A 16,446-nucleotide genomic window follows, 5' to 3' on the forward strand; every position below is an offset into this window, starting at 1 on the left:
TCTTTTCGGTTGTCTTTCTGTGTCTCTCTTTCAAAGATCAAGTCTCACTTTGATTCTGATATGTTTTTAACACTTCTCCAGCATTTCTTAACAGCAGGATTCAGGCCTGCAGCAAGCAGCCATATCCAACTAAAATTCCACTACTATGTATTTTTGTTTGCATTACATTTAGCAGGGAGCTTTCTATTTATGGCAAGGAAACTGATTTTAAATTTAAAGCAGTGCTACACATTAAGAGCTAGCTTTTGCATTTTTAAGTGAAAAAGTAACCTATCGAATAGAACAGGTGGGATTTGGATATGGTGGGCCGGGGGGTTAGGCAGAGCAGGGGAGGGGAACATCATGATAGTGGTACTCAAATTACTACGTTTTAGAAAACACTATCACGGGGCCTTTCAGGAGCCTGGAGACAGATGGAGGAGAAAACAGAAGAGAGATTAAGTAAGGAGAAGAATGGTAAGAGTTTAAGAAAAGAGAAAATACATCTTGCATGTCCACCCTTAATTCAGTGGGCTCCCCAGCTTCTCTACAGGGCTGCCTTGCAGAGATAAAGGGGCATCCATAGCTCATCAGGGCCCCCTGGGATCAGGCCAGAGGGGTGGCACTTTGCCAGCATGAAGAAGTGTGCAGGGCCTGATTTGGAGGTGACAGGAGTAGTCAGGGTTTATTTTGAGAGCTGGAAATTTAATCCTTTGGACCTTTTACTCCCCACCCCCCTTTTTTAGCCAAGTTCTCTGCCAGCTTCCTTCCCCTGAGACTAGTAGCACGAGGTAGGGCAGACTTCACAGCCCAAGATGAGATGGCACAGCCCATCCAGGGAAGAGGATATTTTCTTTTCCTCTGAACTCAGAATAAAACTCTGAGAGCATATATACAAAATTTCTAAAATTTCTAAATAAATTTCAAGGCAAACAAAATTGTTTTACAAGACCTTAAATTGTTTTCCTCTTTAAAATAGTACAAGCACAAGATGTGAAGGAGGCCACACTTAAAAAAAACTTGAAATGGAGTAAGTTATGTGATAAAAGATAGTATTAAAATAGTTCTGGATTAAGGCCAAGTAAATTTGTAATGTTACCCTCTAGTTTCTATGGGAATTTTTTAAGAATCATATTGTTACAAAAGCTTTAGTCCAGGCACAGATTAGTTAGGGAATTAGCTGAAGCCTGTGAAAGCAGTTTGGATCTAATGACAAATGCAAAAAAAAAAAAAAAAAAAAAAAAAAAAGTAGGGCACAGGAGAGTTGGCACTGAAGAGACCTTGACATCATTTTCAGAACTGATGGGTAAGAGGTGGAAATTAAAGAAAGGGTGGGTCAGGAGAGAATGAATACTCCAGCATGGGAGGAATAGAGAAGCAGAACAGGACTGAGAGGAGAGGGTCCTGGACTTGGCTGTAAATATCATCGTAATAGCTAATATTTTTTGAATGTGTGCCAGGCACTGTTGTAGGCACTCCATATGCATTGCCTCATTGAATCCTCATTAACAGTTTTATGTAGTAGAGATGGCTCTTATCCCCATGTATACATGATACATTCAAGACACAAAGAAGCTGAATAAATTGCCAAGGTTCACACAGCTAGTGATTGAACTGAGCTGGGTACCTGAAGCTTTCCTCGGTGAGTACTGGGTATATGGTATGTGAGTCATGAGTCATACTTAAAAGATGCAGGATGAAAGCTGGTAATCATTTTTCAAAATCACGCTGACAAGCTAAGCGGACCCAAACTAAAAAGTACAAAATTCAGTGGGAATATATTCAAATCACATAAATTCAATTCCACAAATATTTATTGAGTGACAACCCAGTATTGGGGACTGATCTACAATCTTAGGCATCATTGAAAAAAATGGACAAAAATCTCCTTCCTGGAGTTTATGTTCTTGTAAGGACAGACTCAAAATAAACAAAATAGAAAACAGTATATTGTAAGGTGATAAGTGTTTGGCAGAAAAGTTGATCAGGGTAAGGAGTATGGAGAAGTGCAACTATAAATAGCAAGTTTTGTGTATGCCTTACTAAGGGGAATTTAAGCAAAGACCCATAGGAAGGAAGTGGATGTCTAGTGGAAAAGCATTCCAGACCAGTGAAATCCTAAAGTAGCATTTGAGCATTTGCCTGGTATATATAATGTACAGTTCTACTCACATGTCTTAAAACTCACCTTCCGAGTGAGGAATGAGATGAGCCAAGTAAATTGAAAAATTGCCTAATAGTATAATAGCTCTCATTTACACTTCATATGTTCCAAGCATTGCACTAAGTGCTTCACATATAATTCACATATAAATTTCTCATTTAACCTTTATAGCAACCATGTCTAATATTATGTTTGTCCCTATATTACATACAGAAAAGCTGGAACCCAGAGAAATTTGATAATTGAATTTTGATAATTGATTTGAAAGTTGATAATTTGATTAAATTTTAATAATTAAAATTCGATGTCACTCAATTCAAACCCAGATTTGTCTTACTTCAAAGCCTATATTCTCACTACCATCCATACTTTGCCTCCCTATTTTAAAAATTAACTATTTATGGGGCAAATATGTGCAGTAAACACTTTTACATATATAATCTGTAACTACACTGTTGCCTAGGTTTCATTTCGAAGGACACTGACTAAGGAAATACGGAGAAAAGCATGAAACCCAAGCCAAGTCTGCAACTCTATTAAAAACACCAAGACCTCAATATGTAAGTGATTTCATGTTTCTTTCATTGATTTATCAAATACTTATTAAGGACTAGTAATATCCCAGACATTATTCTAGACATTGAGGTTACAAAACTCCCTGGCCTTTTGGAATTTACATTCTAGTGGACAGCTCTTTCCCCAGCTAATTTTACAAATACTGTTGTTACACCACCTCAGAATTTTCATAATGTTTCTGAAGACATTATCTCATGTGCCCAAAACAAAATCAACAGGCTCTTGAGTGCTGAACTTTTAACTTAATTATAGCTTTCCAGAGCCATGAGTACTAGGCCATTACAAACACCTTTACCACAATTAAGTTCAATGTGTCTAGGGTTTCGTTGTCCTAATCCCTTTGTCTTAAACAGTGCATAGAGGTCCTCTGAGAATGAGATGCCACAGCAAACTCACAAGGGGTTATGGGACAAATTTTGAGAGAAACTTGGCATGTGTTAGACATTGTGCAATGTGCTAGTTTAGGGCAGTTCATGTATTTCAATATTAGATTGCACTACATTGTTTTAGATGATGTCATATCATTGGAAAGGTAGGTTTTTGAAAGTTACTATGATGAAAATGAAGTGCCTGTCAATGTGTAACAGTGAAGATTGGCGGCAACATTCAGTCTGTTTCTAAGATTTGAAAAATTGTGCTGTGCTAGGCAGGCACCCATCTGTTAGTATGATTATTTAAGAGTTATACAAAAATATGTTTCTTTCAATTTTTGTGCATTACTTTTTGAAGTTACTAAGTTTTTAGGTCAGAAATATGCTGTTTGTATCTAAATTATACAACAATGGACCTATTCAGTATTTCTTTAGACCTAGGGGGCACAATGAAACAATTACTGACGAACTAAGGTCTCATGAACTAAGATAGTTTGGGGACCTCTCTCTAACCCCACAATCTTTCTTTCAAATTAAAAAGAAATTTAAAATATCATGCATTCATTTTCTAAGAAATATATGTTTCATTTTATTTTTCATGTTTATCTTCTTTCCAGTCAGCTGACTTACCAGTCCTCTAATAGCTTTGCTTTATATCCTTTTGAGAGATGGGAAAATGGTGCATAGCAATTAAGTGACCTATAAGAGCACAGATCCCAAGGTCCTCAAACTCCCAGTAGGGCTGCCTCTAGTCCATATGGCATCTTTGCTGAAATTAGGAAAAGTGCCTCCCTCTCATGATACTTCTATTAACGAGAAATTTGTCTTAATAAATATACAAGGCTGTAATGTATATGATTTGACTGGTGCTCGCTTAGGTGTTGTATACATGTCCATGGCAGCGCTGTTCCTAATCTTCAATTCTTTCCACTACATACAAGTTAATTGAGTGCCAAGCTTCATCCCCAAACTCATGTGCAAGAAATGTAATTTTATTTTCCTGCAATCAACCTTAACTTACCTTCTGGGTTTACATTCCACTGGGAGTCATTCCCATTTCCTCTTCCAGAGAGACAATGCCAAGGTGTAGTTGGTTGCTAGCCATGCTGCATTCCTAAAGTCATCTTTATTGCCCTCACTGGGTAGGGCCAAGGGCACTAAACATCTCACTATGTGTGGCACAGTCTGGCACAATGAATTGTCCTTCCCTAAATAGCAGTCCTCTCCTTTTAAGAAATACACTCTCTAGAGCAAATGTTTCCTCCAGTGAAGCAAAAATTTAAAGAAGAATTGAGTTAACAAAGGAAAAAAGTGGCAGACTTTTAAAGTCGTATTTACTTTTGCAACTTTTATCTGTAGATGTGTATGCCTATGACTAGTGGTTTATTTTACACAAATTATAATTGAGGCATATTTTAGTTTGAAAACTATTGAGTAAAAACCACTTTTGGGGGGGTTGGTAACAACAGATCGGCTTTAGCGAAAAGATGCTAGAGGCAAGAAGCTGGAGCCTTGGGCCCTGGAGTTGGATCTTAAAATTCAGGTGATAGTGAGGGAGTTGTAAGAATTCAGGCAGTATGAGGGTCTATGTAAGCAGAGGAATGTTCTGTTTCAGTGATGGATGGGCAAAGGGGGTGAGGATGACAGAAAAATCTGGAGAGGAAGTCAAGATCTGCTACTGGATCATGGCTGAGCCAAAGATTATACTGTTGTTTAATAAGCGTAGGCAAAAGTTTTGGCCTTTCCCTCATTTCTTTGATGTATATCTTTGAGGCTTGGATACTTAGGGATGTATTTCATAATCTGTAAAAAATAATCTTTTACTTTCTACCATAAAGACACATACACATGTATGTTCATTGCAGCCCTATTTACGGTAGTAAAAACATGGACTCAACCTAGATACCCATAAACGATGGACTAGATAAAGAAAATTTGGTACATATACACAATGGAATACTACACAGCCATAAAAAAGAATGAGATGGCGTCCTTTGCAGCAACATGAATCCAGCTGGAGGTCATTATCCTAAGGTCATTAATGCAGGAACAGAAAATCAAATACTGCATGTTCTCACTTATAAGTGGGAGCTAAACATGAAATACACGTGGACATGGCCGGGCGCGGTGGCTCAAGCCTGTAATCCCAGCACTTTGGGAGGCCGAGACGGGCGGATCACGAGGTCAGGAGATCGAGACCATCCTGGCTAACACGGTGAAACCCCGTCTCTACTAAAAAAACCCAAAAAAACTAGCTGGGCGAGGTGGCGGGCGCCTGTAGTCCCAGCTACTCTGGAGACTGAGGCAGGAGAATGGTGTAAACCCGGGAGGCGGAGCTTGCAGTGAGCTGAGATCCGGCCACTGTACTCCAGCCCAGGCGACAGAGCGAGACTCTGTCTCAAAAAAAAAAAAAAAGAAAAGAAAAGAAAAGAAAAGAAAAGAAATACACGTGGACACAAAGAGGAGAACAATAGACAGTGGGGCCCACTTGAGGTTGGAAGGTGGGAGGAGGGTGAGGATTGAAAAACTACCTACTGGATACTATGCTTATTACCTGGGAGATAAAATAATTTGTACAACAAACCCCCATGACACACAATTTATCCATGTAACAAACATGTACCCCATGAATATAAAATAAAATTTGAAAAGAATAAATAGACACTCACCTCGGTGTCTGCTGCACCCGCCGCTTCCTCTCCTAGGCCACGAGACCCAGCAGCTAGAAATTCAGCATGTCTATTCTCAAGGTCCATGCCAGGGAGATCTTTGACTCTCGTGGGAATCCCACTGTTGAAGTTGATCTCTTCACCTCAAAAGGTCTCTTCAGAGCTGCTGTGCCCAGTGGTGCTTCAACTGGTATCTATGAGGCCCTAGAGCTCCGGGACAATGATAAGACTCGCTATATGGGGAAGGGTGTCTCAAAGGCTGTTGAGCACATCAATAAAACTATTGCGCCTGCCCTGGTTAGCAAGAAACTGAACGTCACAGAACAAGAGAAGATTGACAAACTGATGATCGAGATGGATGGAACAGAAAATAAATCTAAGTTTGGTGCGAACGCCATTCTGGGGGTGTCCCTCGCCGTCTGCAAAGCTGGTGCTGTTGAGAAGGGGGTCCCCCTGTACCGCCACATTGCTGACTTGGCTGGCAACTCTGAAGTCATCCTGCCAGTCCCGGCTTTCAATGTCATCAATGGCGGTTCTCATGCTGGTAACAAGCTGGCCATGCAGGAGTTCATGATCCTCCCAGTTGGTGCAGCAAACTTCAGGGAAGCCAGGCGCATTGGAGCAGAGGTTTACCACAACCTGAAGAATGTCATCAAGGAGAAATACGGGAAAGATGCCACCAATGTGGGGGATGAAGGCGGGTTTGCTCCCAACATCCTAGAGAATAAAGAAGGCCTGGAGCTGCTGAAGACTGCTATTGGGAAAGCTGGCTACACTGATAAGGTGGTCATTGGCATGGACGTAGCAGCCTCCGAGTTCTTCAGGTCTGGGAAGTATGACCTGGACTTCAAGTCTCCCGATGACCCCAGCAGGTACATCTCACCTGATGAGCTGGCTGACCTGTACATGTCCTTCATCAAGGACTACCCAGTGGTGTCTATTGAAGATCCCTTTGACCAGGATGACTGGGGAGCTTGGCAGAAGTTCACGGCCAGTGCAGGAATCCAGGTAGTTGGGGATGATCTCACAGTGACCAACCCAAAGAGGATTGCCAAGGCCGTGAACGAGAAGTCCTGCAACTGCCTCCTGCTCAAAGTCAACCAGATTGGCTCTGTGACCGAGTCCCTTCAGGCGTGCAAGTTGGCCCAGGCCAATGGTTGGGGTGTCATGGTGTCTCATCGTTCTGGGGAGACTGAAGATACCTTCATCGCTGACCTGGTTGTGGGGCTGTGCACTGGTCAGATCAAGACTGGTGCCCCTTGCCGATCTGAGCGCTTGGCCAAGTACAACCAGCTTCTCAGAATTGAAGAGGAGCTGGGCAGCAAGGCTAAGTTTGCCGGCAGGAACTTCAGAAACCCCCTGGCCAAGTAAGCTGTGGGCAGGCAAGCCCTTCGGTCACCTGTTGGCTAAATAGACCCCTCCCCTTGTGTCAGCTCAGGCAGCTCGAGGCCCCGACCAACGCTTGCAGGGGTCCCTGCTAGTTAGCGCCCCTCACCCACCGCCGTGGAGTCCGTGCCGCTTCCTTAGAACTTCTACAGAACCAAGCTCCCCGGAGCCCTGTTTGGCAGCTCTAGCTTTGCCGTCGTGTAATTGGCCCAAATCACTGTTTTTCTTGCCTTACTTTCCACCCAGTGTCTGGAGTCATGTGAGCCTCGTGTCATCTCCAGGGTGGCCACAGGCAAGATGCCCGGTGGTTTTGTGCTTAAAATAAAAAGCCTCAGTGACCCAAAAAAAAAAAAAAAAAAAAAAAAAAAAAAAAAAAAGAATAAATAAAATAATGATTTAGTTAAGTGCTAATTTCTATTCAGTAATAGTTCCTGTTTAAAAAGTATCTACTGGGCTGAATGCGGTGGCTCACGTCTGTAGTCCCAGCACTTTGGGAGGCCGAGTCAGGTGGATCACAAGGTCAGGAGTTTAAGACCTGCCTGACCAATAAGGTGAAACCCTGTCTCTACTAAAAATACAAAAATTTAGCCGAGTGTGGTAGCGTGTGCCTGTAGTCCCAGCTACTTGGGAGGCTGAGGGAGAAGAATTGCTTGAACCCGGGAAGCAGAGGTTGCAGTGAGCCGAGATCATGCCACTGCACTCCAGCCTGGGTGACAGAGCAAGACTCCATACCCCCCGCACCCCCCCAGAAAAAAAGAAAAGAAAAAGAAAAAAAAAAGTATCTACCAAGAGTTTTGTAAACTTTTATCCCAACTAATTCTCTCAATAATGCTATGAGGGAGGCATTATTTATATTTTGCATGTGCCAACACAGAGGTTCAGGTAGGAGAAATGATTTTTAGCTTGTATGGTTCAACTGTAAGTGGTCTTCTAGCTGGTGAGTGGTTTAATGTGAATTCTGATCCAGACCTGACCATTTTGAAGGCCATTCCCTTCTCACTGCACGCATAGCCAACTCTCATGATGACAAAAAGGCCTTGATGTTGTGGAATTACGTAAATGTAAAGCTGCTGGGAGAATCCAAACTTAGGTTGTTTGGTTTAAGTACATAAAGAAGTTTTCAATTTTCCTGAAAAACGAAACAAACAACACTGAAACTGTCATTCAATGAATAAAACAAAGGTTATTACTTTAAAGACAAATAATTTGAATGGCAATGTCAAATATAAATATACCAATTATTTTGGTGACAAAACTCCAAGTTTCCACACAGCTCATAATGGATTCATGAGCAGTTGATGAATGAAAGTCCACATCCAAAGCTTGCTTAGTCTTTACAATTTACGTTTTAAATTGAGGTGTAACTTAAACATGATAAAGTCTACTACACTTCAATGTATAGCTCAATAGCTTTTTACATATGTGTAAACCTATGTAAACAACACCCAGTTGAAGATATAAAGTATTTCCAATACTCAAGAGAATTCCCTTGTGTTCCTTTCCCATCCATGTCCCTCTAGGGTAACCAGTATTCTGAGATTTCTTTCTTTCACTTAACATTATGTCTGCAAAATTCGTCCTTGTCATTGTGTGTAGCAAGTTTATTCTTTTTCTTTGTTGTATTCTAGTATATGAATTTGCCACAAGTAATTTACCCATCTACCGTTGATGGATTTTTGAATTGTTCTTTTTTTTGGCTTAAAACACAAGGCTACTATGATCATGCTTGTGTTTTTCCTGATTAAGTTTTAAAAATCAACTTAACATTCAGCTATTCTTGAATCTTATTATTGAGATTCTGAAACATTTTTCTACAGACAATAATTTTATAAGAAAGATTTTTGTGTTGAGTCAACACCTTGATAGTTGCTACTGTCTTAGAAACACTTCTTTTAAAAAATAAAAAATCTTAGAATTATAGAGTCTAAAACAAGTTGAATAGTAGAAAGCACTCTTCAGAAAATACTGTTGAGGTCATCTGTTCTCAGGAACACTTTAATGTGGCTGTCTAGAGCGCTATTTTTAAAACCTTGATAAGATTTGAAGAGAGTTCACACTGTAATCTGGAGGCCCCACTGCCAAGGCAATCAATTGAAGTCTGTTCAGAGGACAAGTAATTTTGGAAAACATTAAGGACCTGGAATGACTTCGTCTCTTTGTCATATGCTTAGATGTCTTTACTATTTGAAATTGGAGGAATAATTACAGAAGAATTGTTTTTAATTTCAAGAAGCTAGAAAGGACACAATAGTCATTATAAGGCCATGTAAGTTTTAATGCCATTTGTGATATATATTCTGGGGTAACAAGTTAAGGGGAGCTGCGGAATTGAGAATGCGTGGCTCCAAGCTATACCTGATTTCCTCCCAATTCGTATCTCCCAAAGACCTAGAAATTCCCATGGGAAACAGCCTCCAGGAAGGCTCACACTGCTGAATGGCACTGGCAGTCTGTTGGGAGAAATAAGACAGCTGAGGCCAGAGGTTGCCAGGCAGGGGGTGGGGGTGGGGAGTGGAGAATGCTGGGGTTTGCTGCAGGTTGTTAATAATAAAAGCTAAAACCTGTTTGTTAGGCACATTAATTCACAGCAGTTTTTTTTTTTCTTGAACTCCAAGTTCCAGGGTACATGTGCAGGATGTGCAGGTTTGTTAAATAGGTAAACGTGTGCCATGGTGGTCTGCTGAACAAATCAACCCATCACCTATCCTCAGCAAACTAACGCAGGAAAAGAAAACCAAACACCACACGTTCTCACTTGTAAGTGGGAGCTGAATAACAGGGACACAGGGAGGGGAGCAACACACACTAGGGCCTGTTGGGGGTGTAGAGGGAGGGAGAGCATCAAGATAAATAGCTAATGCATGCAGGGCTTAATACCCAGGTGATGGGTTGATTTGCATCCTTTAGTTTTTCTTCCTGATGCTCTCCGCCCCCCCGCCCCCTTCCACCAGCCTCATTGTGTGTTGTTGCCCCCAACGTGTCCATGTGTTCTTATCGTTCAGCTCCCGCTTATAAGTGAGAACATGTGTTGTCTGGTTTTCTGTTCCTGCAATTCACAACAGTTTTATTACTATTTTACATAAGCGAACACAGGTTTTAGAGAATTAACTAATTTGCCGAAGGCTGTATTGCCGGAAAGTGGAAGAACTAGGACTGGAACTCAGGCTGTCTGACTGTAGAATCTGGGCTCTTAATCACTGAGTATAACCTCAGCTGGGACACTCACTGGCTAACACACAGGAGACTAGCTGTCTCCTTCACCTCCAGTTGAGGGTAGGGCTTTACCTAGAGTTGGAGTCAAAAACACAACACCAATAGGGATCAGGGAAGTAAAAATGTGAGGCAAGTGAACTAGGTAAGATGATAAGGAGAATAAGAATTAATTATAATAATAATGCCGGGCACAGTGGCTCACACCGGTAATCCCAGCACCTTGGGAGGCCGAGGCGGGCAGATCACCTGAGGTTGGGAGTTTGAGACCAGCCTGACGAAAATGGAGAAACCTCGTCTCTACTGAAGATTAAAAAAAAAAAAAAAAAAGTAACTGGACATGGTGGTGCAGGTCTGTAATCCCAGCTACTTGGGAGACTGAGGCAGGAGAATTGCTTGAACCTGGGAGGCAGAGGTTGCAGTGAGCTGAGATCGTGCCATTGCACACTCCAGTCTGGGCAACAAGAGTGAAACTTCGTCTCAAAAAAAAAAAAAAAAAAGTTAATAATAATAAAAATAAAAACTAACATTTGTTGAGTTTCTACTGTGTGCCAGGCACTGCTCTAAGTGCTTTACAAATTTTAACTCTCTTAATCCCCCAAATGATATAATGAGATAAACACTCTAAGGATGGCCATTGTATATAAGAGGATGATACAGGTCAGAGAAGAAAAACTGCTTGCTCAAGGTCAAACAGCCAGAGGACCCCAGCTCTTATCACTGTGCTGTATATTCACAGGAACCTGGCATGGTGGGCACAGTCGGGCACTGAGGCAGCTTGCCTCCAGCAGGAGGAATATTGCTACTCAGCTCTAGATGATTGCCCTGAAGAAATTCATGCCCACTGGTAATATGGAATTGTGTATGAAATCTAATTTTTTAAAGTTAACAATTAATTAAAAACAAAATAGCAGGCCAAACAAATCTTTGGGTGAACCTGGCCCATAGACTGCAAGCCTGTGATCTAGTTAGAGTGAGTTTTCATGGCATGAAAGAGACACATGATCCCGGTAACATTCACATACTGCCTTTTGAGTGTAACTCAAAACTATGTTGATGGCAGGTCTTGTGTTGTGAGAGCTGAGAAGCAAAGCGCCCTGACTCCTAGCAGTAGGCCTTTGTGAGTGGACACCAGTTACCAACCATATCAATGAAGAGTCATAGTTTAAAATTCCAGGGCCATGAGAGAGTTGTTTTATTTCTGCAGGATTTTTAGATTATAGATTAATTTTTTCATTTGGACCACAAAAGGTTAGCACAACTTTATCAGGTTCTGGGTATTACATTACCCTTTTAATTCTCTTTACTCTGTCTTAAAATAGATTGACATCATTTTGGTCTCTGCTTTAAAGTGCCTGCCTTTCAATTTCTTATTTATGAAGACAGTCCTCCCTGTATAGCTTTGCAAAATTAGACTCTAATAATGTATATAATGAAATATCAAAAGCCCATATTTCCATATAAAAACAATCTATTAAACTAAAGGTGACTGCTTCCAAATTTTTTTCTCATAATATTAGTCATTTGTTTACTTGTTACTTGTTTTGTCACCTATTGTAGAGTCATAGGTGTTAAACAAAAAACTTACTAGGCAATATTTTTAGGAGAGTCTTTCTTTTACCTTATTTTTCTCCCCTTTATATATAAATATAAAGGTTTGAAACCTTTATATTTATATTGAATATGTACTCTAGGTTCTCAGGAAAAAAAAATGTTTAAGCATTTTATTAGTCTCTTAGGGCTGCCTTAAGAGAGTACCACAACCTGGTGGCTTAAAACAACACACATTTATTCTTTCACAGTTCTGAAGGTTAAAAGTCTGAAATCAAGCTGTTGCAGGGCTGTGCTTCCTCTGGAAGCTCTAGGGAGGAATCCTTCCTTGCCTCTTCCTAGCTTCTCATGGTTGCTGATACTTGGCTTGCCTTGCATCACTCCAATCTCTTCCTCCGTCATTACGTGGCCTTCTCCCCCGTGTGTCTCTGAGTCCAGTTCTCCTTCTCCTTATAAAGACACCAGTCACTGGATTTAGGACCCACTCTGATACACTATGACCTCATCTTAAGTTGATTATATCTGCAAAGACATTATTTCCAAATAAGGTCATATTCACATTTTTCATGTGGATGTGCATTTTAAGGGAGGGTATTATTTAACCCAGTATGAGTATCTATTAGTAACTTGCACAAAGATAATCAGAATAGCTAGAGAACAAAATTATCAGTGTTAACTGTTATATAAGACTTGCAATATGACCCAACAATCACCTGGCAAACTTGAAAGTATATGACTTTACAAAATTTTACAGTATGCATTGTAGAGATTAACCTCATTCCTTCTAACTTCTTACCTGTTTGTATTAGTCTGTTTTCACACTGCTACAAAGATCCTACCTGAGACTGAGTAATTTATAAAGGAAAGAGGTTTAATTGACTCACAGTTCTGCATGACTGGGGAGGTCTCAGGAAACTTACAATCATGGTGGAAGGCAAAGGGGAAGTGAGGCATGTATTATACGGTGGCAGGCAAGAGAGAGTGAGGGGGAAAGCGCCAGAGACTTATCAAACAACCAGATCTTGAGAGAACGTACTCACTATCATGAGAACAGCATGGGGGAAACCATCCTCATGATCCAATCATCAGTTCCACAGATCTTTAGGGCAGGGGCAAAATGTCACCACTTTCTTTGCTAAAGCATAGCAAGAATGACCTTTACTCTAGTTCCCAGTAAGTTCCTCATCTCCATCTGAGACCACCTCAGCCTAGACTTCATTGTCCATATCACTATCAGCATTTTGGTCAAAGCCATTCAACAAGTCTCTAGGAAGCTCCAAACTTTCCCTCATCTTCCTGTCTTCTTCTGAGACCTCCAAATTGCTCCAACCTCTGCCAGTTACCAGTTCCAAAGTTGTTTCCATGTTCTTGGATATCTCATAAGAATGCGCCACTACCTCGGTATCAATGTTCTGTATTAGTCTGTTTTCACACTACTATAAAGATACTACTGGAGATTTCAGGAAACTTACAATCATGGTGGAAGGCCAAGGGGAAGCAGGGTATGTCTTACATGGTGGTGGGTGAGAGAGAGAGAGAGAAGGGGGAAGTACCAGACACTTATCAAACACCAGATCTTGTGTGAACTCACTATCATGAGAACAGCATGGGGGAATCTCCCCCCACGATCCAATCACCTTCCATCAGGTCCCTCCCTTGACATATGGGGATTACAACTCACATTACAATTGGAGGTGAAATTTGGGTAGGGACACAGCCAAACCCTATCACTATTCTACTTTCATTCCTTCTTTTGTCCCATTTTATCCGCTGGCTTGCTGAAATTTCTGTTTTATCTGGTCATATTCTATGAATTTTGATAAAACACCTGGAGGTTTTCTGAAACAAAGATTGGTAGGAATAAATAAATAATAAAATAACCACTGTTAATTTTATGGTAATGTTGAGATATTGGCCTGCTTTTGAGAGCAAATTTACTATGAGATGCTTGCTAACATGATAAAGTACCAGTGTAGATCTCAAAGTGAAGGCTGTAATTGCCCAGACCTTTTCACATTAGGTATCTGCATGAGTTATAACTCTTTTGTGAAGATAAAAAGGCTTCTGCAAGAAATTGCCCCAGTGCTGTAAGGACTGTCAGACAGGAGGGCATCTCAAATGAGATTAATGATGTTTGCCTTAATATAAGAAAATTTAGCATAACCAAGATTACAGATTCTGCAGAAACCTGCCAGCACTCATTTATTTTGAATAAATATTATTTTTAATTAAAGTCCTAAGGTAGGTTATTCCTGAAATAATGAGATGTACAGTGATTTCCTTTGGGAATTAATGTTCTTTCTTAATTTTCAGTCATTCTGATGATCACAGCTCATTCAGTCTTACTCATGGCAGTCAGCTTGGTAGGACACACTGATTTCCAGCTAAAGGCACTAATAACCCTGTATTTGTTTTTCATGGCACTCTCATTTTCTAATTATATTTGTCATTGAACCCAAACACTCTTTATAGGTATGTCCCTCCATAGCAGTATATAGTGAGTTGATTCATAAAATTAGGAAATCACTCATGAAATAAAATTTCATAAAATAAAGGGAACATAAAATCAGAAAATTATAGTATCGTTATTTTAACTATTTTAAAAATTGGTTCTGCTTCTTTGTAAGGCATTTTGCTAGGTGTTTTATGCACATCAACTCTAATCCACATGAGAACTCTGCATGACAGAAATTGCTATTCCTATTTACTAGATCATGACATGGAGGTTCAGGAAGTAGCTTGCCAAAATTTAGCTCTATACCTCATGTTTGTAGCATGTACACAGCATTTATATGAACATCAGTATTTATCAGTATGTGGTTCAACCAGATTTTCAGGGATTCAACAGAGTTGGTGTTTTGGTTACTGTTGTGTGTAACAAACTACTCCCAAAACTTTGTGGTATAAGAGAACCATTTTATTATGCTGACAGATTCCATGGGTTAGAAATCTAGCCAGGGAAATGAAGATGGCTTATCTCTAGAGCCTCAGTTGGGAAGACTCTATGGCTAGAGGGGTTTTCACTCGCATGTCTGGTGGTTGATTCTGGTTATTCGTCAGAAACTCAGTTGGGACTGTTAGCTAGAACACTAAAATCCACACTGTCTATAGTGCGTGGGTTTTCTCAGGATGTGGCAGCCTCAGAGTAGGTGGTGATCTTATATGAAAGCTCAGGGCTCCAGGAGTGAGCATCTATCTTAGTCCATTTTCACACTGCTTATAAAAACATACCCAAGACTGGGTAATTTATAAGAAAAGAGATTTAATTGACTCACAGTTCTCTCCATGGCTGGGGAGGGCTCATGATCATGGCAAAAGGCAAGAAGGAACAAGTCACACCTTACATGGCAGCAAGGAAGACAGACAGTGTGTGCAGGGAAACTCCCCTTCTTAAAACCATCAGATCTTGTGAGACTTACTCATCATCACAAGAACAGCACAGGAAAGACCTGCCCTCATGATTCAATTACCTCCCACTGGGTCCCTCCCATGACACGTGGGAATTGTGGGAGCTGCAATTCAAGCTGAGATTTGGGTGGGGACACAGCCAAATCATATCATTCTGCTCTGACCCTCCCAAATCTCATGTCCTTACATTTCAAACCCAATCATACCTTCCCAACAGTCTCCCAAAGTCTTAACTCATTTCAGCATTAACTCAAAGGCCATAGTCTAGCATTAACTCCAAAAGTCCACACTCCAAAGTCTCATCTGAGACAAGGCAAGTCCCTTCCACCTATGAGCCTGTAAAGTCAGAAACAAGTTAGTTATTTCCTAGATACAATGGGGGGTACAGGCATTGGATAAATGCAGCCATTCCAAATGGGAGAAATTAGCCAAAACAAAGGGGCTAAAGGTCCCATGCAAGTCCAAAATCCAGCAGGGCAGTCAAATCTTAAAGCTCCAAAATAATCTCCTTTGACTCCATGTCTCACATCCAGGTTGCACTGATGCAAGAGATGGGGTTCCATACCTTGGGCAGCTTTGCCCCTGTGGCTTTGCAGGATACAGCACCCTCCTGGCTGCTTTCATGGGCTGAGTGTCTGCTTTTCCAGGTGCACAGTGCAAGCTGTCATTGAATCTACCATTCTGGGGAATGGAGGATGGTGGCCCTCTTCTCAAAGCTCCACTAGGCAGTGCCCCAGTGAGGACTCTGTGTGGGGGCTCACACCCCACATTTCTCTTCTGCATTGCCCTAGCAGTGGTTCTCCATGAAGGCACCACTCCTGCAGCAAACTTTTGCCTGGGCATCCAGGCATTTCTATACATTTTCTGAAATTTAGGTGGAGGTTCCCAAACCTTAATTCTTGACTTCTGTGCACCCACAGGTCCAACACCACATAGAAGCTGCCAAGGCTTGGGGCTTGCACCCACTGAAGCCACAGGTCAAGCTGTGCCTTGGCCCACTTTAGCTACAACTGGAGTGGCTGGATGCAGTGTATCAAGTTCCCAGGCTGCACAGAGCAGGGGTGCCCTGGGCCCCACCCACAAAAGCATTTTTTTTCTCCTAGGTCTCTGGGCCTGTATTGGGAGGGGCTGC

At 41.2% G+C, this 16,446-nt stretch overlaps 1 pseudogene across 1 annotated transcript; it reads left to right on the forward strand.

The window, feature by feature from the left end:
- Positions 1–5,756: 5,756 nt before the first annotated feature.
- LOC115896834 lies at positions 5,757–7,487 on the forward strand (annotated as a pseudogene). Its single transcript, XR_004056722.1, has one exon. The product of XR_004056722.1 is annotated as an alpha-enolase pseudogene (transcript).
- The last annotated feature ends 8,959 nt before the right edge of the window (positions 7,488–16,446 follow it).

This window comes from Rhinopithecus roxellana, chromosome 1 (genome assembly GCF_007565055.1).
Source record: "Rhinopithecus roxellana isolate Shanxi Qingling chromosome 1, ASM756505v1, whole genome shotgun sequence".
Lineage (NCBI taxonomy): Eukaryota > Metazoa > Chordata > Mammalia > Primates > Cercopithecidae > Rhinopithecus > Rhinopithecus roxellana.